Below are 22,209 nucleotides of genomic sequence, written 5' to 3'. Positions count from 1 at the left end.
CGGAAACACCCATGCCCCCTGACCGAATGACTGGCTTTAATCCTGGGCCAAGGTACCATCATCCCGGCCTCTCTGTTTGGTGTGTACACGGAAAGAGGTTACCAACTTACTAAACCGCATCCTGGCAATGAGACATGTGGTAGCACGGAAAGGGGAAGGGACGGTAACACGGCTCCAACCATGTTAATGTCGGAAAAGTCGGATGACGCAAGGCTGGCATGCTACAACAGTACCACCTTGCTGCCCTTCATGTCACCACATGATTAGGCCATCTCTCATCAGAGATCATCGCAACTTTGGAACATGCGGGAAAAGATCGATAACGTGGCTCCAACCACGTTAACGTCGAAGAAAGTCGGATGGCGCAAGGCTGGCATGCTACAACAGTACCACCTTGCTGCCCTTCATGTCACCACATGATTTGGCCACCTCTCAACCGAGGTCATCGCAACTTTGGGACAACCGGGTCGTTGCCGTACAAGCAACGAGGTATTTATCGACACTCACATGCCACGCACGGACTTTCACATGAACATGCAAAACATCTGCCATATCAAATGTTCAAACATGCTTGCCTGGTTCGGAGAAGTCGGAGTCTAGCTCGGCGAAGTTCGCGGCTCCGTCACCTCTCCCGGAACCTACGGCAAATCACGAAACGGGCACTAACGTGAAAACCAACACATACACATAAACTTTTCCAATTATTTTTCAAATAAATCCCATAAAAAACTAGACAAAATTTGAAGATTGTCAGAAAAAGAATCACTCAAAAATACCTTTTTATTAAAAAGTTATAAAGGTTTCTGTCCAGGGACTTATCTGTAATGAAACAGAAAAGTTCCTGGGTTTTAACTGAGAAAACAGAAAACGCCTCGGCTGGGAATGCGCAAGCGCAAAGGTGGAAACGTATTTTGCCCGAAGGCGCCAACAAAAAACGGTTCGCGAATAAAAGAACAGAGGCTGACATGCGGGGTCCACATGTCAGGTTTGAAAAGCTCGCCGGCGCCCGAAGACTGCGGTGGACGCCGGCGTCGAACCACGGCGAGTTAGGAGAAACGGAGGGTACCAAGAGCTTCAGCGTCCTCTTCCGCGTCGGTGGGTGGTGGACTCGTCCAACGGGGAGCACTATGTCGACGACGACACTTTCTCCGGCGGACGGTGGCTCGGGTGAGGATGGGGAACTCCGGTGGAGGGCTGCAAGCTTCAAATTGAAGTGCGGGTCAGAAAGAGGGATGCAAGGTGAGGCTACTGGCACGAGAATGGAGGCGGAGGAGCACACACGGGGGCGAATCGGGCTGGATCCCGTGGCGGGTCGCGGCGGCCGCAGTCGAGGAAGGAGACCTCCTCGGGGCTCTTCCAGTGGCTAGGCGTGCTCTAGGGGGAGTGCAGGGCTGGTGGGTGCTCGAGTTGAAGCTCGGGGCCCCTATTTATAGGCAGATCGACGGGATGGCCGTGAACGGTGAATCTCCGGTGAGCGATTACGGCGGAGCAGTGGGTTGGCAGGGGGTTTGAGCGGTCGGGCAGCATCAGTGGATGTTACTGGACTCGATTTGCAGCTAAACGGGGTCGGTCTTGGCGTAATGGCGTCGGTCCACGGTGAGGTGACCGCACGGGCTCAACGGCGGCAGAGAGCGCGCTCCGCGCCCTACGGTTCACGACGAGAGCGGCAGCGCGTTCGGGGGAGTGGAAGGCCACGCGGCGAGCTCCGGTGGTTTGGGCGGCGCTAGGTGGCGTCGTCGGCGCCGTGTCTCCCGCTGGCGCCCGCAAAGCCGCCGCCGGCGTTGGTCACGGAGTGGCGCACCTTCTGCTGCTCGTCGCCGACGCCCGCAAGGTGCCAGGCACTCGTGCGGTGCAGGAACAAGGGGGCGAGGATGAGGAGCAAGGCGACGCGGTGGCACTGGCGAGATCGATGTCCAAGTGGTAGAATAGAAGGCAGAAATTTGTTTGAATGAAATTTGGATGGGAATAATCACATGGGGAGGTTCAACTTCCTGGATTAGGTGTAAAACATGATCCAAAGATGAGGGAAGGATTTGGGGAGAGGATTTGCACAAATGTCATGGTAAGAAGGGAAAGTTGAAAGTGGTGAGGGACTTTCCAAAAGCCATAGTGCAAATTCAAAAAGATTTTCAGGAGTTATTTTCCCAAATGAAAAACATTTTGTTTTGAGTCCAAATGAAAAGGAAGAACTTCCAAGACCAAAGGCAGATCTTGGGTGAATCCAAACAAAACTTTTGCCATAAGGAAAAATATATGAGAGGGAGAGTTCTCTTAAAGAAAAATTTAAATTTCTCCCCTCAAGTCAAAATAGAAATCTTTTTTGAAAAATCCAAATAAAAACTTGGGTGTCACATAAGCACTTCTCCCATTGCAAGAAAGATCAATCTAGTAGGCCAAACCAAACTGATAATTCGAAGAGACTTTCAAAGCTATTAAAATCATGCATATAAGAATTCAGAGAAGAATCAAATATTGTTCATAGATAATCTTGATCATAAACCCACAATTCATCGGATCTCGACAAACACACCGCAAAAAGAATTAAATCGAATAGATCTCCAAGAGAATCGAGGAGAACTTTGTATTGAGATCCAGAGAGAGAGAAGAAGCCATCTAGCTAATAACTATGGACCCGAAGGTCTGTGGTAAGCTACTCACACATCACCGTAGAGGTTATGGTGTTGATGTAGAAGCCCTCCATGATCCATTCCCCCTCAGGCGGAGCGCAGCAAAAGGCCCCAAGATGGGATCTCATGGGTACAGAAGGTTGCGGCGGTGGAAATAGGGTTTCGTGGTGCTCCTGGATGTTTTCAGGGTATATGAGTATATATAGACGAAAGAAGTAGGTCAGTGGATCCACGAGGGGCCCATTAGGGTGGGGGCGCGCCTACCCCCCTGGGCACGCCCTCCTACCTCGTGGCTGCCTCCCGTTGCTTCCTGGCCGCCCACTCCAAGTCTCCTGGATTGCGTTTGTTCCAAAAACGATCCTCGCGAAGGTTTCATTCTGTTTGGATTCCGTTTGATATTCCTTTTCTGCGAAACACTGAAATAGGCAAAAAACAGCAATTTGCACTAGGCCTTCGGTTAATAGGTTAGTCCCAAAAATAATATAAAAGTGCATGATTAAGCCCATTAAACATCCAAAACAAATAATATAATAGCATGGAACAATCAAAAATTACAGATACGTTGGAGACGTATCACTCACCATGACCTATACTACGATAACACGAACCAAATGAAGAATCTGCCATGGTAACCTATCTTGTTGGTCAAGGTGATCATGGATGTCCACGCGGGCCCACGAATATATAGGCTTGTCGCCGATAACCACGCGAGGGAGTGTATCGTTCGAAGGCAACCACTACATGCATATGTATGGAGGTGATGCGTGCATGCATGTTTGAATACACAACATTGATGTGGCGCGTGTGTCAAAAATCATACACTAGCTCCCCACAGAGAGCATGATCGGTTCATGATGTGTCGTTGTACTAGCCACTTTGACTTGATGGGAGGGATTCATGTGTACACATGCATGTGTGTGTGCTCAAACTGTATCATGCATTTTATCCCAGAGCAAAAATAATAATCCCCTCCTAAGTCAAATTAACCTCTCTTGTTGTCAGGCAAAAAGTAGTGATGGAACAAGCGGGCCCACAGATGCAAAGTATCGATATCGCTGATAACCACTTAAGTGGGTGCGAGAGGACAACCACCACCGCTTTGCATGTGGGCCAAACATATATATGTTGAATACCCAAAATGCACAACTTTGATGTGCCACATGCCTCAAAAACCGTAAACTATGCACCACACAGAGTGAGGTTCATATCAAGCGTACTACATATGATGGTCCCCTTCCCCCCTCTCCACCGCATACTATAAGCTCCTGCCGTAATATATGTACAACCCAAAAGAATCCTCATCGATGGTGAAATTAATTAACCTCTCTCGATGAAGGTCAAAGTGATGCATGCATGCGTCGGCGATGGCTTCGTGGGCCCATAGATGGAAGCGTCACACATGAGTGTCCTAGCTAGGATATGCATGTGGCCCAAAAAGGTGTTGTGTGCTGTTTGAATAACCAATTTCACAATTTTGATATGGCACGTGCCTCGGTAACCAAAAAGTCCCGACATTGAGTGAGGTGTACTTGTTCACGGACGCGTACGTATAGTATATGCTAGTCCCCTCCCACCTCTTCGACGAGTACTATATACCACCATAACACAAACAACAAAGATTCTACCTTGCTGGTCAAATTAACCTCACTGCCGGCTCTTCATCAAAGTGATGGACGACGACCTCGCGGGCCCACAGAAAGCGTCACACACGAGTATTGAGTGTCCTGTAGGACAACCATCGACTGCATGTGGCCAAGACATTTATGTATGAAAGGGTTCTGTAATGTTTTAAATAATGATTTCACGACTCTGATGTGGCACCGGCCTGCCTAACTAAACGGCCAACCCACATGGTGGCTCACAACTCGTAGTGTACTACGAGCCTGCCACCCCCAGACGCACGCACACACACACACACACACACACACACACCGTGAATCCACCGCAACTACGATGCATGTTAAATTAATTATCCCGCGGTGACCATACATGTTACTAAAGGAGGGACATTTATTTTTCAAAAAAAACACCGAGATCATTAAGACGTTTTAGTACATTGATTGATTTTCTACGGGTATAATGTGCAAAAAACAAATTTGAGCTACATGCACACGTGACAGTGCACCTAAATGGATTGCAAAAACACATGTGTCTCACTGGGTGCATGTTTACTCCCCGTGCAACAAATTTCAAACATTGAGAATCTTGATTTTTAAATTCTAATACATCCTAAACTTATTTGAAGTTTATGAAAATTACCGTGTTGTCATATGGACACCAATACAAAGTGGCATTATACTTTTTTTTGTCAAATTTGAGACCAGTTTTGATGTAATCTTTATCTAATTACAGATGGGAGATTATTAATAATTGGGAACCAATATCCCAAACGGATTATTTATTCGAATCGTGAGCGTTAGACCAACAATGGATACGTGCCATGCTTCGGTTAAGCAATAAAGCGGCAACATTAATCATCCAAATAGAAAAACAATATACATGCCGCCACACAACCCGTGTGGCATGCGAGCAGGCGTGAGTTGACGGGACGCATGCGAGCAGTCCGCCGTGCAGGCAGACGAGGAGGCGTGCGTGCAGGTGTGTGACTTGACGGAGGTGTGCTCGCTGCGCAGTGTCATCGGGAGGCGTACGAGTAGCTGTGTGAAACTTTGGTAGGCATGCCAGCAGTCCGGTGCGCAGGCTCACCGGGAGGTGAGCCATCGGTTTGACCGCCGCCCACCTCTCTCCCACAACTCCCACTACTCCATATTAATGGTGCGCCCGAGCAGCCGCACCCCCCATCCTCGCTACGCACACACAAACCTCTCTCTCCGCTTGCATTCTTGACGCTGCTCTCAGTCCTCAAAGCCGACAGTGTATGAGGATGCCGCCGAAGCGCCCCATCGGAGGCAGTGGTGACCGGGGCTACTAAAGCACCGGAGCACGGCGTGGAGATGGAGACAGAGGTTGCCGTCACTGCCGGCGAGTTATCGCTGCACCCTGACGTCGTCGACAGCGTCGAGCTTCCATCGCTGGAGGCAGAGTTCCACACCGACTCCGATGACCACTCCGGCGACGACTCTGACGACAACGGACAGCTGGTTAGTCATCTATACCCATTTATGTGTCAAATAGATCATAGGATTTCTCTGGTTACTCCTGCCTCCCCCTTTTTGGAATTGAAATCCTATGGTTATGTTCTCCCAATCCATGAAATCTGAGCAAGTTTCGTTAGATCTATGTAGTGTATTGATTGTTTGAATGATACAGGTGATAAGTGATTAGTTGTTTCATATGTGCAAATGATTTCTGCTAGTAATCCGACTAGGATTAGTGTTCGTGCTAATAATTCCTAGCCAGGGCTTGACAATTGATTTTGAACGACCTACATATGTTTGTGCCATTATTTTCTTCAAGATTGGTCTGTACATAGACGAGTGTGCTTAAAAATCAAACCATAATCTCTGGATATGTATAAATAAATAGCCATAAATTCGTAATCCTACTTCACGGCATGTAATCATTGATTTGATGCCAAATTTGTTTTACTATTTGTATAGGTGCTGTCTGACGATGTGGACAGCGAGGGTGAAGATGGCCAGAGGAGGTACAAGAGGCAAATCCTAAGGGAGCTTTATGCGGGAATGCAAAATAGGCGTATTAGGACCTGGAACGGCGGCTATGGATGCCCATTTTGCCACCAGAAGCTTCATGACACGTATCTAAGTGTTCTGGCGCATGCAAGAGGATGGGCCGTTGGCTCCTTCAAGCAGAAGTATTCTCGCAGGGTGGCGCACGGCGTGTACGCCGAGTACCTGGAGAAGTTTCAGGATCGTGCCGGCTGCATGTGAGATGAGATGTGGGATGGATCGAACTATGTACGCTTGAGTATGCTTAATGACGGTTGAACTATGTACTTATGGTTGAACTATGCTTATGTACGTGTACGCTTATTATCTATGTCTGAGTATGTTAAATATTTCACCAAATTTTGGTAGAAATTACAACGGGGGACCAATAAACCAGAACGAAGGTAGTACGTCAATCACACATGGTTCCCAAAATTGGAACCGTGTGCAATGACTTCCATTTTGCGTGCTGCGTCAATCACACACGGTTCGCTCTAGCAAACTGTCGCCCCCAAAATTCTTTGTGGGACAGAAAACCCTCACCACCCAATTCAAAAAAGAAAAAAGAAAACCCTCATGATCCCCACGTCACAAAAACCCTCACCCCGCCCGCCACCCCCTGCCCCTCCGGTACATTCCCCATTCACACCTGCAGAAGCTCCTCCGTGTCTATGCCATGGCACCGCCTATCGCGGCGGCAAAGACTTAGCTCGATGCCTGCCGCCACCTCTAGGCTGCCGGCAAAGCCCACCGCATTTCGCCACTTCCGCTTGCCGCCGCCTATCGCCATCGACTTTCTTGACGCTGCTCACGGTCGACCCAGCTCCGCTCGGTTGGGTAATCTGCCGTACCGAGCGTTCTTTCTCATGGACGACAAGGTAACTAATTTAACGAGATATTATCTCATCTCTTATACCAGTTCATCTGCCTCCTTTAATCACCCGGCGGAAATCACCATGAATTCATTTTTATTCGAGCTGATTTGAGGGTTTTCTTTCATTCATAGAATGTAAAGTGGGCCGACACTTCAGGACTTTGCGACCGCCGCCAGATATTCCATATCTTCGTACCAGATAACTTGAGGCGCGCGGGGTATGTTGAATCTCACCCTAAATCGGTTGGCATGGCCTGCTTTCCTGAACATATTCTAAATATTGCTACATTTGGATAAAAGATGCCACATGCACCATATACGTCAAAGGGGATTTTCCCCCTCTTCTTTCTATATTAGGCAAATTAGTGATGTATTGTTCTTTCGATTACTCTCATATTTCCATGATATCATGTTTACCCTATCTGTTTAATTATAGATTATTGTCCTTCGATTTCAACTTCTGTAGATTTCTTTCAATTTGGGCCCATATTTGCATGTTACCATATTTTCTTTAATAATCCTACCATTTTCTGCGGAACATCCCTTGCTATGCAACCGATTATGTAGTGCACAATTTTTCCCTTTACATAGATCAAGGCTCCATGGATGTCATACTGCACACAAACCATGGATTTACAATCGTTGCTTCTGTAAGACTTGATGAACGTGGTGACTCCTATTTTGGCACTGGCTTTTGGAAAGAAATTGCAAAGTTTTATGTACTGAAAGCTGGCATTAAAATTGCACTGGACATAAAAGGGCCTGGTCATGAGATATATGCTAACTTCCCTGACAAAATCATCCGCCCAGACTTTTTTCGAAGTAAGTTTTCTTTTCAACTATCTGCATGTTGACTTACCCAGCAATCTCAAATGAATTGTGTAGTATTTAAGCAACCAATTGTTATTCGATTTTCTTATTATATTCCTACCTAATAACTTCTAGTTACCAATACACTTTTCTATTGCCCTATTTTAACTAAATATTCCCTGTACTCCCATTTCTATCAGAAAGCACCGCTGACAAGGAGACTCCGGTGGTGGAGAACGGGGCTGCCAACAAGCAGAGGCAGGCCAAGACTTCATCAGCAGCCTCCTCGATGATATGTTGAAAGTCATCATCTCCCTCCTCCCAATCAATATGGGGCGTGGACAACCCTCCTTTCCCGGCGGTGGTGCCCCCTATGGAACTCCAGCCCTCTCATCCTCATCGATACCCTCGAGCTCTGCCATGGCTGTCACAAAATCTTGGATGCGTCCTCCAAGATCCTCGACAGTCACCTTGGCCCAACCAAAGGCCTTAGAATGGGCAAGTTCCGTTCCAACGGCGAGGACCAAGCCAAGCTTGACGACTGGTTCCGATCCCCCGCCCTAGATTAGCTCAAGGAGCTCACTTTTGATGATGGGAATATGCGGTCGCTACCAACGTCCACACTCCGCCTCGCGCCAACGCTGCGCGTCGCCAAGTTCAGGAACTGCCATTTCCCGCCCCTTAATGACGCGCCCGCTCTTATTCTACCATGACTGAATCAGCTCGAGCTCGTCGCCGTCTGCCTCTCAAAGGGTGACATGGAGCGCCTACTCCGTGGTTGTACTGCACTTGAGTACCTTCGTCTTCAGGCGATCAATGGGTTGAGTACCTTCCACATCACCTCCATGACTCTCCGGACTATTTATGTGTGTTGCTGGTGCGGCAGGAAGACATCACAAGATGTGTACCACGGTATGGTCATTGAGGACACACCTGCACTTCAGAGATTACTTGTAGTTGATCAAGATGGTCCAACAAGAATCAATGTCATTTCTGCGCTGAAATTGATAGTGGTGGGCTACTCATCTGACAAATACTCCGAACTTGTTATTGGATCCACACCCGTTGAGGTACAATAGCCGCCTTCTACCTCTCCTTCTACAAATTAACATTATTTCTAATTTTAAATATGTTTGTTCGTCTGTCATTCAGAAAATGATTCTGACAAGCTTGACCCCAAAACTGCACACAGTGAAGGTCTTGGCACTAGAATCTATCGGCCCCGGCCTGGAGCAAGTTGTCAGTTTCCTGAGATGCTTTCCGTGCTTGGAGAAGCTATATATCGAGGTGATGTTCCTCTCCTGTTAAATGTTAACCATAAGGGAGTTCAATTTTTGACACCTTTTTCCAAGGTTACAATGACAATGTACTACTGAAGGTTCTTTTGGAGGATTTCAGTACATGCATGTCCTCCCCATATTGGTTGCTTGATCCATATGGTTACAATCAATAAGCATTTCTCCTTTGGATTCATATGTACTAGTTTTCTTAGGGAACTTTTCATCCACTCCAACCTCTTGTGAAGAAGGCTACATTTTTCTAGAATGTAATCAAATACCCATGTTAATCATGTCAGATCGAAGATGGCATGTTAGTGCATTTTACAAATCCTGCAAACCAAATAGCTAGGCCTGTAGTAATGTTCAAAACTGCATGTAGGCACTAACACGTTTTCTTCTTTTGCAGATAAGATTAGGCCCAATGGTGGATAATGTGATACAATATAACAATCACGTCGAATGCCTAGATCTGCATCTCTTAGAAATTACTTTGAACTCCTATCGAAGGACCTTACCGGAGATTATATTCGCCAGGTTCTTTGTTCTTAGAGCAAGGGTGCTGAAGGAAATGAGGTTTTCCCTACATTTATTTCGCAAAAATGAATGGTTTGTTGATTAGTGCCGGCGCCTGCGGCAGAATGGAGTAGGCTCCAAAAATGCTGAATTTCATTTTGGAACTTCAGATGACAGAGTAATCGGAAGTCATCGTGTCAAACCCATACATGACTTCTCAGTGGCTGACCCCTTTGCAATAATTGTGAGGTTTCGAAACCAGACTTAGAAGCGGTGATATTAGTATGAACCTCTCTGATATCCATGTTCAGCGGATCAGCGCGAGCGTTTGCAGCTGATGAGCTGAATTTCATTTCTAATATCAGTTTGAACCTTGTAATCTTCGAATTTGAGCCATATAACTCTGGAATTTGAACCTTGTCACATTTTGAGCTTTTGTGGTACAATCGTTGAAATGGCATCGTATGAGACTCGTATATTGCTAGCACTATTTTGACCTTAATATGCAATGGTCTTAGATTTTATTAACCATTCTCGAATCAGTTTACCTTGTCGATCTCACAACACACGATCTGTATAGCTAACTCGACTGCGATGATGCGATCTTTGACATTATTGCATACAGTTGGTTTTTTCCACCGTGTGCACTGTAGAGCGCAAAATTAATTATGGCACTCAAGTGTCCATCATCACCCTTCTGTGTAACTTTGACCTCATCACCCAAGGGTAAACTTATGACTGAAGTGATTCCACACACTTCGTTTTTACAAAGCTTTTTGCCAATAAACGCCCACGATTTGTCCCTCTTCTAGTCGACGCGTGGCCAAACTAGCCGGGTGAGAAGCTTGCACGGTAAACAGCGCGGTAGCACGGGAACAGGCTCACCGACGATACATTTGGCGCCTCTTCGAGCCCACGCGTGCGGTGTGGTGTTGTCAAGCGCGCACTGGAATCCTCCGCTATGAACGCCGTGATAAGACGTGACGATTACAGGCCGGCCGGCCCCCATTTATTACAGCGGCCATTTAACCTACCCTTGTGCCTCTTCAACCTTTCGATCGCGCCGCACCATTGCAAGAAGCACACCCACCACGAGAAATTCTTAGAGGGTATCCTGTGTGGCTCCAAATGTGCTCCGAGCAGCTGCCGACGACGAGCAGCAGTTCACCATGCGTGCCGTGGTGGACACCCACAAAAGGTTAATGGACCTCTCGGTGGTGTACACCAATGACCCGGTCTGGGAGGAGCACTCCGTCCACATCATGGAGCTGTTGCTTCCCGCGGAGAAGTAAAAGGTGGTCGGGTTCGACCTCGAATACACCCGTGCTCGTGCCGGGTCTCGTCCCAAGGTCGCTCTCGCCCAGATGTGCCTGCGCCACCACATCCTTGTCTACCACTACTGCCTGGCCACAAGGCCTTGCGAGCATTTCGCCAGGTTTGTCAACAGCCCCCACTACATGTTCGCTACGGTGGACATCACCAACAATGTGAAGGTGCTCGAGAATTCGGGCATCGCCTGCCAGAATCTTGTCGACATCCAGGGCCAATACAAGATCTGGGGCAGCAAGGAGCATGAGAAGGACTCACTGGTTCACCTCGCCGAGGCCATCATCTACCCCTACTACAGAGACATGAAGGATTCGTGCAACAAGGACAAGCATGCCTGACACTCGGCCTGGATGGAGAAACTCGACAAAGCTCACGTCGTGTATGCGGCCTAGGAGGCGTACACGAGCTACGATATGTATAGGAGGATCGTTGACATGAGGAAGTGCCTCCTTCCCCAAAACGGCCAAGGATCCAGCCGGAAGCAGAGCAATGGCAAGCATCGTCGCAACAATAAGTAGATGATTAGATCATCATTTCTCCTACTTTAGTATGCATGTAATTGCTTTCTTTGGTGTGTGGAAATGTTATGTGTGTAGTCACTTGTGTAATTGTACGCTTAATTTGGTTATGAAATGCTGTCTTTTTAAGTATATATGTTGATGCTCTATAGACAGAGCGTAGGTGTTGTGTGGACAAAGAAAATCACATCGCACACGGACTAAACAATGTAACCCGTCGGTGATGTTTTCATCAATCACTCACAATTGTATACCAGCAATCATTTGCTCACAACACACACGGCTTGTTAGCAGTAATCGTCTGTGTTGTTATCGGTCTTCGCACACGTTTTCGATTACAGACCTGTTTGCCTCGTATCACACACATCTTGTTCATTTGAACCATTTCTGTTCACATGTCTCAACACAAATAGTTCATCCGAGTGAACCGCATGCCGTATATCGCACACACCTTTGATCTGGCTGACCGTTTCTTTTGTGTTGCCTAATCACAAACAGTTCATCCTAGTGAACCGTATGCTGTACATCGCACACACCTTCATCTGGCTGCCCGTTTCTTTTGTTCCTCCTCATATCAAATGGTTAATTGAGCTGAACCGTATGCCCTGCATCGCACACGCAACTAAAATATGAACCGAGTTTGATGCATCCTCCATCGCAAACGTTTTGCACCTTTTTTGACATTTTTTTCACCACCATTTGCGATTATGGCATCGCACACAGTTTCGTCGAAGGGTCTCTGATTGTAGTGTCGCGTTAGCAATATTTTGTAGTAGTGATTACTCCGTTTCTCCATGAACTTAATACAATAGATGCATGCTGGATAGTGGTCGACGTGTGGAGTAATAGTAGTAGATGCAGGCAGGAGTCGGTCTACTAATCTTGGATGTGATGCCTATGTAATGATCATTGCCTGGATATCGTCATGATTATTTGAAGTTCTATCAATTGCCCAATAGTAATTTGTTTACCCACTATTTGCTATTTTTCTCGAGAGAAGCCACTAGTGAAACCTACGGCCCCCGGGTCTCTTTCTCACATTATTTGCCTTTGCGATTTATTTTCCCTTGCTTTTATTTTCAGATCTATTAAACCAAAAATACAAATATACCTTGCTACACTTTATTTTATTTGGCGTTCGATATATCAATCTACTACAATTTATTCACGTCCGTTTGCCAATTTCTGGCGCCGTTACCCGAAAGGGATTGACAACCCCTTTAATACGTCGGGTTGCGAGTATTTGTTATTTGTGTGCAGGTGTTGTTTACGTAGTGTTGCTTGGTTTTCCTACTGGTTCGATAACCTTGGTCTCATCACTGAGGGAAATACCTACCGTCGTTGTGCTGCATCATCCCTTCCTCTTTGGGGAAATACAGACGTAGCTTCAAGCCGCATCAATACCCTACCAACAATTTCTTTTTATGTTCACCGCTAGATAGGAACTTTGGAGTGATTCTTCATCGCATGTTGAGGGATGGTTATATGATCCAATTATATTAGCATTGTCGAGATATTTCACTAGAGAAAGTACGAACCCTAGGCCTCATTTTGAAGTATTGCAATGCCATTTGTGCTCCGTTTTATCAACTGCTACCTTGTTGTTTTTATTGTTCCTATTACAAAAATCAATATATACTATCATTTCTATGCTTGTATCACCATCTCTTTGCCGAACTAGTGCACCTATACAAATTACCATTGTATTTGGTGTGTTGGGGGCACAAGAGACTTTTTGTTATTTGGTTGTAGAGTTGTTTGAGAGAGACCTTCTTCATCCTACGCCTCCCACAGACTGATAAACCTTAGGTCATCCACATGAGGGAAAATTGCTACTGTCCAACAAAACTCTGCGCTTGGAGGCCCAACACGAGTCTACAAGAACAAGTTGTGTAGTAAACATCCACAACCACCAAGAAGGGGCTGTTGCAGCTGCCATCCACCTGCAGCCACATACCACGCAGATGGTAGCCTTCCATCACCCTGGAGAATGGACGGGGACGACGCAACGAGCTGCGCGGCCGATGGCGCAGTTCCACGATGAATTCGTTCATCGTGTCCTCCATATGGCCCTCCGCGTGAGGTGGTGTGGCTGGGGACGAAACGACGAGTAACTCCACTATGGCCGCCCCGACCCTGGACGCCGCCTTTTCTACGGCCACAGGCTGCGGACCTCACTCTGGCACTGGAGCAGGCCTTCGCAGCCGTGGCCAGAATGCGAGCGTCGTGACGGGGGGAACCTCTCGCGGCAACGATGCATGCACGAGCTCAACCCTTTCCCTTAACCATAGTGGCTGCACATTCAGGGGAGAAAGAAGAAGAAAGAGGCGATAGTGGCTGAGAGATTGGATTTGGAAGAGGTGAATGAGCACCGCTCTCCTCGGCCCCCATCTTTATAGGCTCTTTATAGGGAAGACGCGAGGGCTCTCATGTCAGTTATCTTCTGCCATGCGTGCCTACGCAGTGTTTGGGCCTAGCCCAACAACACCTCACAGGCGTGTGTGGCCCAGGCCCAGGGGCTCCTGTCGGTGTTTTAAGAATGGGGTCCAGAATACCCCCAGACTTATGCAGATGCAGTGGTAGCCTTCCCGACGGTAAGGCTTGACGGAGGATAACCAAAGACAAAGACAAGACTAGATTAACGAAGAAGCAAAGAAGATCTCTGGAGAGAGGGATCAGAAATACTGAAGATATGGCTCCACAGCCTGGCAAGATCCTTGCCGCGGAAAGCCGCCAAGACTCGAGCCCACTAAGCTCTGAGCCCGGCAAGGGTCCCACTACATTGCCACCGCTCCACCTCATCGATCAGGTTGTCACTTGTTGATTAAATGTCGAGCGGGCAGGTAGTTAGGTGAAACTTGTCTAGGCATGTGGCAACTCGCATCTGAAGATACAACTTTAATGACACCCGTCCAAGTGATGTGTCGAAGGAATAGAAGGTAGATGGGCGAATGGAACAGAAGGAGAGGCAACCTTGCAGGAGAGTTATATGCACAAGACACCTCACCATGCATTTAATGCATTTGTCCTAACTCGTCAGAGTTAGGTATTTAGCACTGTAGCCACTATTTACAGTTTAGAATTACCATTTTGCCACTGTGGTGACCCCTTAGTCTATAAAAGGATGCCCATGGCTACCTTAACAAAGGTCAAAGCCCTATCCATTCTACGCCCGTAGCTGCACCCCCCGAGCACCTTGTCGGATGTGTGCTCCTTATAGCTAGACTCATACACACAATAATTAAACAAAGTAGGAGTAGGGTTTTACGCTTCACAGCGGCCCGAACCTTGGTAATGTCAGGACCCCGATTCCAAGTCACATCGATCTAGCTGGTAACACCTCATATCACTTTGCGGCCTCACGCACGGTATTCCCACGGGTGTCGCCTTACCAAGGCCCGGGACCGTTTGCGCCTTTTGGCTCACGTATATGATAGTGTCGCTAGCATCCATATGACAGAGAACCCAGGCCGACATGACTAGTCGTGAACCCAAAGTGGCACTAACTTACGGGGACAGGCATACATGAATCAACATCGAGCATGTCGGTCAGCAGCGTGCGAATCCGGGCTGTAGCACTGGGCTAGCAGGACTCCGGTGAACCGGGCTGTAGCAGGCTAGGCAGGACTCCAGATGTCACCGCGTGACATTTCCCCAAAGGGACAGACACAGGAACGAAGTGAATCACATGCCGGCCAGTCAAGTGTTCCGGAGCAGTAGTGCTGGGCTAGCAGGACTCCGGTGAACCGGGCTGTAGCGGACTGCTATGGCTCATAGAAGCACAAGACTACATTTCCCCATAAGAGAGGCTACCAAGGATAAACAACTAGGTTGTCGGATCCCACACATACCAAGCATTTCAATCATACACACAATATGCTCGATATGTGCAAATACAACATGGCATCACAACAAGACTCTATGACTCAGAGTATTTAATCATTAGGCTCCGAGGAGCGAGATATTACAAACATGGGTCTCATGACCCAACATTCAGAGCATACAAGTCAAAGCACATGCGGAAGCTTAACATGTTTGAGTACAAACATCTACAAATGAAAAAGGCTGAGAAGCCTGACTATTTACCAGATCCTGCCGAGGGCACAAGATCGTAGCTGAGGTATCAAGCTAAACGTCGAGTCCACACGGAACTACTAGCGAGACTGACGTCTCTCTGCAAAACATAAAATAGGCAAACGTGAGTACAAATGTACCCAGCAAGACTTACATCAGAACTAGCTACATATGCATCGGTATCAACAAAGGGGGTAGTGGAGTTTAACTGCAGCAAGCCAGCTTTGACTCAGTGGCTATCCTGAACTACGACTGCAAGTAACTCTTTTGAGGTGGCGCACACGAGTCCACATATTCACCATTCAATACACCACTATGGATCTGCTCCCGTCTACCTACGAGAACGCCATCCATAGCACTCACGCTTATCTTGCGAGTTTTAGAGTATCCACTTTCACTTGTCTATGAACTATACAGGCAACCCAGAAGTCTTTTACCGCGGACACGGCTATTCGAATAGATGATGTTAACCCTGCAGGGGTGTACTTCGACACACACGCTCTCGCCACTTACCACTATGTACACGTCGTGTATCTCGGCAACCTTCAAGCGGAAGCCTGGCGAGGGAGTCAGCCACGACCTGACTAACCACACAAGTCTCTAGTCCAGGTTTATCGCCTATTGGGGTTCCATCCGCAAGGAGATCCGGCCGGGGTGTCACTCACGGCCCCAAACGATGTGTATAGGGTTCCCAAGCCCACCAAACGGGCGACGCTTGGTATACCCGGCCACGGTGCCTAGTCTGTCCCAAGCCCACTTGTACCGGGTGCCACTTGGTAGACTACTAACACTACCTACAAACACCAGAAACTAGTTGCAACTCCTGGACAGAGATCAGGTTGATTAATAAGTCGAGAGGGGCACTTAAGCATTCCAATGCGTGGTAGTAGCTGTTCATGGATCACAAACACAGAACTCAGTTCCTGAGGACAGTTTCAATGAGACAACCCACCATGTACTCCTACATGGCCTCTCACCGCTACCTTTACCAAATCGTGTTCACACACTTAGCTCTCAACAGTAGGACATGTTCACCGCATTCCAACTCATCCCCGATGAATCAGACCCGAATCAACTCTAAGTAGTAGCAGGCATGACAAACAAGCATGAAGGAGTAGGCACATCAGGGCTCAAACAACTCCTACTCATGCTAGTGGGTTTCATCTATTTACTGTGGCAATGACAGGTCATGCAGAGGATAAGGGGTTCAACTACTGCAGCAAGTAACAGATGAATCATTGTTGTCCTAATGCAGTAAAAGAGCAGGAGTGAGAGAGTGGGATTGTATCGGAATGAACAAGGGGGTTTTGCTTGCCTGGCACTTCTGAAGATATTATAGTTCTTCGTCGGTGTCGTCGAACTCATCGTCGGAATCACGACTATCGAGAGGGGACAATTACTGCCAACAGAGAGGAAACACAATCAATGCAATGCAACAATATGATGCATGGTCGTGACATGTCAAGAATGTTATGATTTACATTAATGCATCTAACAACAGTTTAAATGAAGTCCATATGAACCAAGGGTTCATATGCAAACTCCACATTTAGCATTTAAAATGTAATTATCATGTTTTCACCTATACAGCAGGTATAACTTAGTTTGACATGCATGAAAGTGATTCAGATGGATAGATTGCATTTTTCTGATAATTTTTCATATATAATTTGTTTCATTTGGAGTTACGGATTAATTTCTATGAATTTTAGAAGTTTTGGGCATTTTCTGGAATTTCCTGTATAAAAATAATTCCAGTAATTAAATTAATGCGTCAGCATTGCGTCAGGGTGACGTCAGCAAGTCAACAGTGGCTGGTCCAGGTCAAACCTGACCAGTGGGACCTACTGGTCAGTGACACAGAGTCGGCTACAGAGGCTGACATGTGGGACCCGGTCAAAGCTGACGTGCCCAAGTCAACGTTGACAGGCGGGCCCACTATGGTTAGTGCTAATCTAATAGAGAAATAAAACTAATTAGTTTAGGCACCGGGGCCCACATGGCAGTGGCTCTAGGGGTGGTTTAGCTGGGTCATTAGTGGCTAATGACGAGCCAAGTCATCAGTCGCCGGAGTTTTGCCGGCGACCATTTCGCGCGGCAGAGATCGTCGGGATCTCGCTACAGCCCACGGTTTGAGGCGGGGTTTGCTCCTACGGATTGCTGGCGCTCCCGCGCATCTAGTGGTGGTAGCAGCAGTAGCTGGGATGGCCGGAGGTGACGGCGGCGAGCACTTCCGCGGTGGCCGGAGTACGGGCACACTCGGACACAGCGTTTTGGTGCACGGGAGGACGAGCTGCGGGTTGCTACGGAGTCCTGCGGACTCGCTGAGCATGGGGGTGGGCTCGAATGCGTCGTGGATGCGCTCTAGCTACGGCGGTGCCATGGCCGGCGGCGGTGAGATCTCGGGCTCGGTCGGAAGACGGGGCTAGGGGACGAGAACGGAGGGGGAGAGCGAGGGGGAAGCAACAGGAGCTCACAGTGAACTCTATTGCGTCGTCGGAGAGGTCGGGAAAGCCCGGACGGTGACGAATCGAACGGGGCAGCGCTCGGAGCAGAGGAAGAAGACAACAACGATAGCGGCGCTGCGGGGCGCTCCAGCGTCATGTGGCTCAGCGAAGAGGACGGGGACGTCACGGCGGAGCTCGGGGGCGCGTCGGCGGCGATGGCTATGTTCGGTTTCGGGAGAGAGAGCGGCAGAGGCGGGGATGACACGGGGAAGAGGCGAGAGGGACCGGGGTGGCACGTGGCGTCGTCCAGACGCGTCGGGGAGGGGGCAGGTAGGCAGGGAGGAGCTGGCCTCCTCGGCCGCGCGCGTGCGAGCACGCAGCTGCTCCTACTGGCAGGAGGAAGACGACAGGAGGCGCCAGGTGGGCTGGGCCGGCTACAGGTAGGTGGCCAGGTAGTCCTCTCTCTCTTTTATTTCTGTTTTCTGTTTTCCTTTTCTGTTATTTGTTTTGATTTAGTTTTAAGCACTAAACCATTTTGCTTTCTTCTGATAATTTTGCAGGGACTGAAAGGATTATCCCAAAGCCCCTCACAATTTCTCAGAATTATTGGACACATATTCGATATATAGCAAATATAAATCCAATGCAAATAGTTATTGCATTAGCTTCAAATGCCCAAAATAAATATTTATGAGCTCCTAAAAATATTGGTTTGAATTTTAATTCTGGTCAATATTTTCATAGAGAAACATGAACATTTTCTTGGACCTATTTGAAGCAATTTTTATCTTGGTCTTTTTCAGAAATGATTTCTGAGGCTTTCACATGTCCCCATTTCAAATTCATTGAAATTTAAACATGATGCACACATGACTAGCTAGCCTAGAGCAAACCAGAACTAGGGATGTGACAGGTAAATACCGCGGGTTCTTCGCTGACACTGCTCTTTGTGCCTGTTGATTCCTCTAGTCGAACCGCAAAAGGATTGCCATGATCCCATACATGGTCGTACGCCACAACATATTTGAATGCCTCTGGCGATGTACGATGATGTGCAATGATCTAGCTTAACATGTATAAAAAATGATGGATGATGGTTGAGCCACAAATACTATGTCAGCTATATGATCATGCAAAGCAATATGACAATGATGATGTGTATCATCAAAACGAAATGGTGGAAGTTGCATGGCAATATATCTCAGAATGGCTATGTAAATTCCATAATAAGTAGGTATGGTGGTTGTTTTGAGGAAGATATAACACTACAAAAAAACTTTCGTGATGATACATGTTTGTCACAGTAGGTCACGTTTCCCGTCATGCATTTACATTTATGACGATTTTATGACAGAATCAAGATAGTCATACATGTGTTGTCGTAGAAGTGTTCCATAACAATAGTCAAATTATCATCACAGAAGTGTCCACTTCCATGACGATAAATGGCGCATCATAGAAAAGTTTTCGTCAAGGGTAACTGACAAATGGCATCCATTGTAACGGCTCACCGTTAAGCTATCGGGTCCAATTTTGGATCCGATAACATGTTAACAGCAATGACCAATGCCGATTTTCCACGTGTAAAATTCTCATTGGCCGAAAGAACCACATGTCAACTCCGCGTTGGGACAGATGTCATCCAACGACTCGACGGGACGCGCCTATGATATGTCGACACGTGGCTTGGCCCAACAGTGGCCCATTTAGGTCAAAAGGCCGGCCTGTTTGACTTTGTCAAAAGGTAGCGGCCGGCCCACGAAAAGCCTGTTAACGGCCTGTTCGCATATATCCCATTTGCAGCCTGCTAACTCACGACCCATTATGGCCTATCCGAATGAGGCAGAGTAGCGTCATCTGGGTCGCCCAATATGATTCGAGCCCGTTGTAACTTCCGGCCCATGTATGGCCCATGATGTCTTTCAGCCCATATGAGGCCCTTTGTAGCTCTGGCCCATTAACGGCCTGTGGTGAAACTGTCCCATAATGAACAGTATATCGCTTTATACCCATTAATGGACCATTATTCTGTTGGGACGTTTCTAGCCCGTGTTATCTTTCTGCCTTCTAAGGGATCATTTATTCTTGGGCTCATTTCCAGAATTCGATTACTTACGGTCAGTTATTGGCCTGCTCCGCTTGCAGGCCAAATTCAGCATGTGGTTACAGTCAACCCATTGCAAATATAGGGAAAAAGCAGCATATTGCATACACTGGGTGTCTAAATTGGCCGCTAGTGCAAATAAACGCGGCAACAAAACAGGTCCATAACTAAAACAACTTCAGAAGAGCTCAAGAAACGTTATTCTGGGTATCCACCATGCTGGCAATAAGCTTAGCAAGCTTATTAGCTTTCTGTTGTTTGGCGCTAAAATCCTCCAATGCTTGTTGTTGCACCAGAAAGTATGCATCTGAATTCTCCAGGGACTTCCTTAGTCCTTCGGCTTCTTGTCGTAGCACAACTGATCGATGTATTTCTGCATGTAGTTGAGACTCAAGAAACCTAACTGATTCAGATAGTGAGTTCGAAGAGCTTGTGCTTGCAGTAGTGGCCAATAACTCAAACACTACATCAAGACATGTCTTTGGGGTTGTCTCACTATCTTCAAGATAGTTTTCCTTAGTTGTTTTATCAGCTTTGTTGGAGACCAACAAGGATGTCTCACTATCCTGAACCTTGTGTGCATTACTTCCTTTACCATTGCTTAATAAGGTACTCTTCCCCAATATTCCGTCAATATTTTAAAAGAAGAAACAAGCAGACACATAACAGGTTTAGCATGTAGTATATGAAACTTGTTTTGGTGAGCCAGTTAAGTAGTAAGGTGGACATTATTAAACTACTAAGTCTCCTATTGCGAAGTAGTACATAATAAAAGCATCAAACAAACATATATCTATGTGCTATGGTCACTGCATTGTCTTGCCAAATCAAAATAGAGACATAGTTCAAATCATATCAGTTCAAGACAAAGCAGCATTGGAAGAATACAAGTGTGGGAAACTAGACGGCACAGCAATATTTTAGATGGGTACCATAGGTATACATGTACAACAACACTATTGGCTCTGTTGTGATGCTAGTAATGTGCATGATATGAGAAGACAACTATATACACAATTGAAATTGAAATCAACAGAGAAATTTAGAAGAGCAAATGCAATGATACAAGAGCAAATACAAGAGAAAATGCAATGATACAATCCCCATGTTGTGCCATTGGAGTTTCGATTGGATCTTTCAATTTTAAAATAAGTTTGTATGAGTAAATACAATGATACAAGAGCAAAGCGGTATGCACCATAGGAATGGAATCTTAAATGAGAATAGTTTTTTTCAGGTTTAAGAACTTGTTCTACACGAAAAGAGTACAGTAAGACGCAGACATATAGTACTTCAAAAAATGATCTCATAGCCCTTACCACAAGCATTCTTGGTTCTAGACCAGTATAGAACTAGGCGTTCCCAGTCGTCATCCCGTAAATGTGTCTGAGGAGAAAGTAAGGGAATTTGATGAGTTTCCTTGCCAGTGAAGTACATTTTCTTTAGGTAATTCCAATACTGCCATAAAGCATTCTTGAAGATAGCAGAGGTATTAGCACAGGTTACCTCATCCTGATTTTCCAAATCGGTCCTTCTCTATAGAGAAAAATGGGAACATTTGCTGTGCTATAACCAACATGGAGGTAGAAAGTATGGTACAAAGCAAAGTAACTTCCATGAATAATATTACTTACACATAAATCCTGGACGAACACTTACAACTGGCTTTTTCCTTCATATTTCGTATAATATCTCCATGATGGGAAGATACGCACATAGGATTTAAAAATATCAAATGTGATATATGCTAAACTATGAATGGCTGGTTGTTCTTCATCCATAGGTATAGGTGTACTAACTGGTGGAGTTGGGGTTCGCCGTGGTAGTCCTGGCGCTTTGGGCACTGGAGCTGCCTTACTAACTGCTCTTGTTTCAGAGCTCTGTGGTGGAGATGGTGCTATGTCAACTGGAACTGGGTTAATTTCTACTGGGGTTGGGGTTAGATTGGGTGAAGCTGGTTCTCTGTCCATCAGAGTAGGGGTACAATCTGCGAGAGGTTGGGTT

The sequence above is a fragment of the Aegilops tauschii genome, chromosome 1 (genome assembly GCF_002575655.3).
Source record: "Aegilops tauschii subsp. strangulata cultivar AL8/78 chromosome 1, Aet v6.0, whole genome shotgun sequence".
Lineage (NCBI taxonomy): Eukaryota > Viridiplantae > Streptophyta > Magnoliopsida > Poales > Poaceae > Aegilops > Aegilops tauschii.
The sequence above is the reverse complement of the archived record's forward strand: the minus strand, read 5'-3'. Positions refer to the sequence as shown.